General features: G+C 42.6%; 1 protein-coding gene across 2 annotated transcripts in view; it reads right to left on the bottom strand.

Annotated features, from left to right (window-relative positions):
* Positions 1-1,407: 1,407 nt before the first annotated feature.
* The window catches only part of LOC102675756 (dual serine/threonine and tyrosine protein kinase), a 13,371-nt gene continuing 10,709 nt past the window's right edge, over positions 1,408-4,069 (bottom strand). For both annotated transcript variants that reach the window (XR_004151847.1, XR_004151846.1), the window contains exons 8-9: positions 3,408-3,637; positions 1,408-2,047 (exon numbers count right to left, since the gene is read on the bottom strand). The gene's annotated coding sequence lies outside the window, so the exon portion shown is untranslated. The remainder of the gene's footprint in view (positions 2,048-3,407; positions 3,638-4,069) is intronic.

Below are 4,069 nucleotides of genomic sequence, written 5' to 3'. Positions count from 1 at the left end.
CGAGATTATCCGAGTTATACATTTTTTCCAAGTTTCCCGACCGCTATTGACTCCTTTTTTTCCTTTCTCGGCAATCGCACTTTGTACAGCTTTAAACGGACCGGCGACTGTATCGCGAATACACCCCCCAAGGATCGAAATCGACCAACGAAAATCAACCAATGAATCGAGAGGGAGCGTGAGGCGAAAGGGGATTGGAAAGCGGGGGTGAAAACGACAAATTGAAAATACCGATGACTTACGTGTCGCGAAGACATTTCGTGGCGTCGATAGATTACGAGATCGTCGAGTTTGACAGGAGACAGGCACGATGTTGACATCCCGCCGATAAGTTGTCGGCGCGCTTAACGACCCTAGAAGTTACGTCGTCGTCCTAAACGTATCATTTTCCAGCTACTTGTTTCCCAGTCCAAGTTCACAGAGTGCACTCCGATAGAGCGGCAAGTTTAATGACGTTTCGAAAGATCATTAAACTGGGCCGCACGCTAATTAACCTAAGGGAGAATAAATACGGGCGACGACGCGACGAGAGGAGAGGAGACGCGTAACGAGACTGTTCGAAACGATGTGAAAGTAAGAGGCGAGAGAAGACGAGCCATAGGCGCGAACAAAAGCGTCTCTAATGGAACGAGCTCGACGTGAATCGTGGAACGTGGCATGTACGTACGTGGTTTTTTCCCACTTCGCATCCGGATGGTCAACGAATGGACCAAAGCGAACCGATCGACACGGTAAACGGGACGCGAAACGGCGAAACGAACGATGATAAAACGAGACGAAACGATGTCGTTTACAGCGCGGCAAAACTCGAGCAACGCGTGAAAAAATCGCGTAATAACGAGACGCGGGAGACGCGTGGATTCGACCTCGAACTCGTCGTGGATTGCACTGGCCGGTTCAGCCCTTTACCGACTCGTAGGGGTGGCGACGAAAGCGTGCAAGGAGAAGGGATAACAGGATGGAGAGAAGGAGGGAAGGGGAAGAGTGAGAAGCAAGAGGGGGTTGGCGATAGTAAGAGAGAAGAGGGATGGTGGGAGGATGAGGACGGAAAAGGGGAAGAGGATGGATATATAGGCGGCAGCATCCACAGTGCTGAAAACCACCGTGGTACATTTCGCGGGGCTCCCATGAGAGAGGAAACAAGAGAAAAAGAGAGGGATGAGGGAAAGAAGGCGCGAGAGCTGGTGGCCTCTATGAAATTAAAACAAAAAACGTGGGGAAACACATCGTGTCGCTCCGGAACGGACCGCTACACACGCCGTCACTCCTCTCGTCTTTTCTCCTTCCCGCTTACATTCGCATTTATCCTCTCTCCTCTCTTTTTCTCTGCCACTGGTCTTACAGAACCGTACACTTCTCTCCGTCCGTCCATGCACGCAAACTTGTTCTTTTTCCCGCTGGGTGGAGTTATTTTTTTTTTTTCTTTCTTTTTGTCGTTTATTACGCGTCGGCGTACACGTTCAGCGGTGGAAATTACGCGACGACTCGAGGTAGGCTCCTAGGATACTTTTCCGAGTGGAGACGAGCATCGTTAGCATCGTGCACCGCATTTAGAAACTTCTCGGAACGCGCTAGTGAAACGCGCCATTTTTTAAAAATGGATTTTAAAAAAGGATTGGATCCCTCGTGTTTTAACGATCGGTCTGATCCTGTCAGACAATCGCGATTTATCCAAGCTTGCCCAAAATTTATCCGTTTCTTTCTTCTCTGTACGACCTGCCTGTTCTTTCTTCCCTTTTTTCTTTTCTTTCTTCTGTGACACGAAGCCGCGGGGATAATACATCCGCCACGATAAGTAACGTGGATCTCTATAGTAATAAGTTTCCGTGTATCGCGAGCAAAGCTGAGTACACTGTCCAAAAGTGGATCGTCCCATATTTGTATCTGCGGACGTGTTTCATCTTTTCTATTCGCCTCTGTTTCTTCTTTTCCATAGAATTTCATCTCGTACACGCGTTTGATACGTTCTTTGTCGGCGGGAACGCGCTAGCGTATCATTTAATTAAACCCTTTCAGTCTTCTCGCCTCTCGATGAAAAACAAACCCACTGAAAAAGAAAGGAAAAAAAAAATAAAGAAGGGAAAAAAGGGAACGGAACGGCGCGTACGGCGGCATAGAGACGCCTATGCAATTACCTCGACAGAGCGCTTTAAATTTTCTCCAAATTACTGGGCCGTGTTTCACGTCGTACGCGCATCCAAACTCTCCCCTCGATTTCCCTTCCCTCTTCGCCCTTATTTTTCCCTTAGGCTCAACCTGCTATTTCCCTATCTTTTTCCCGGCCTCCTGCTTTTCTCTTCCTCTTTCGACTATCCCTTTCCAGCCGCCTTTGAAATAAAAGTCGATCGAGTGAGCAAGCAGCCGAGCACTACCGTTCATCGCTCGTAGATTTATCGCCGCTTCGTTCTCTTTCAGTGGTTCAACGGTGAATCGTCTCTTTTCTCGAGGAGAAACGACGGCCAAACGACGACCTGTGTAGAAATCGAAAAGATATCGTAAAAGAGAAGGTAAAAGGAAAACATCGGGAAGGGAAAGTCGAAACATGACGATCGCGCAACGCGTTCTAAACCGTGAAAAGGGATGGAAAAGGATATTGGAGAAGTTGTGTGCGAGCACACTCGTCGAAGGAAGGTCGTGATTAATGATAAAGCTACCGATTCGAATTTCGTGGTAATAGGGTAGCTTGGATATTTTAAGGATAACCCAAGAGACACGCTCCTGGATATCTTATCTGACGCAGGCGCCCGCGCGCCGCCCCACCCAGCAGAATTGCAGGAATCGTCACCAACACCATCGTGATACTGCGATGGTATTGAAGGAACACGAAGAGGATCCTTTGTGTGCACAACGCGATGCACGTGGCTACGGTTACCGGATGAATTTTATTAAACTTGGGTGAAGTGTAAAACTGCATACATAGCCGCATTAATTCGACGATAATTTACTAAATTATACACTGTGTGCTTTATTATATGTCATTTCACAGCCGAGAAAAATTTCTCGCTGAAAAACTGGCCTGCAAAATTTACCAACCGATCGATCAACTCTTTGCAAACGATTGTCGCACAAATTTCCTCTTTTTATCTCCCACGCAAAATTATTCCAATATTAAAAAACATCTATTCAAAATCTCGATAACGCATCTTTTATTCACATAACGCACGAATTGTTTTTTTAATAATCTATGGTACGAGAAGAAAAGGAATATTACCCGAATTTATCTTAACTTGAAATTCTTATTATAACTTTCTTTCTGTCGTGAAACAAACGGAAAAAATTTCAAAGTTCAAAGCGACTCAATATTTGTCAAATTATCACGAGACAATGATGAAGTATAAAATACTGAAACAGTGTGCAAAATGTCAAGACTATAAGAAGACAAAAAAGAAATGTCCTAAAATAGTCACCTTTTTAAAAAGCTGCTGCTTATGCGAATTTTCTGCTTGAACTGATGTTCAGCTGGGATACTGTGTAATGTCTTGTTCCCTTTTCTCGAGTTTATAGCTATTGTTCTTTCCTTCTTCTTGTTAGTTATTTAATCGAATCACCTAACTCCAGTTCCCTTTTGTCAAATGTTTGACTGTCGTCAACCAGAGCAAACGTAGCTCGATTAACAAAAATCCAAAGATGTATGTATCTGAAACCAAAAATCTATTGAATGACTTTTACTTATTCTCGAAAATAATTGATAAGATAAATAAAAATCAAATGAAAAAATATTATATACTGAAGTTAATATTAATTATATTATTAAAAAAAATCATCAATGTCTCTATATATAATATTCTCAAGAATATGTGAAAAATTTATACGTATAAATTTATTAAATTAGCATTGCATTTATGTAGTTTTAGTATTAACATTAGTATCCATAGTAGTATCCATAACTTTGAAAATAATTCAATAATAATTGAAGAGAATAAATTATAAGTGTATGTATACATCAAGGGAAGTATAACGTAACATTTAAAAGTTTTAATCATCAGTCCGTTTCAAAACTGGAATGGAAATGAGATGTTTGAATTATTTTCCACAAATATCAAGTACTATTTTCCTAGTAACATATATT

This window comes from Apis dorsata, unplaced genomic scaffold (genome assembly GCF_000469605.1).
Source record: "Apis dorsata unplaced genomic scaffold, Apis dorsata 1.3 scaffold_58, whole genome shotgun sequence".
Classification (NCBI taxonomy): domain Eukaryota; kingdom Metazoa; phylum Arthropoda; class Insecta; order Hymenoptera; family Apidae; genus Apis; species Apis dorsata.
This window is presented reverse-complemented; position numbering and strand designations above follow the sequence as displayed.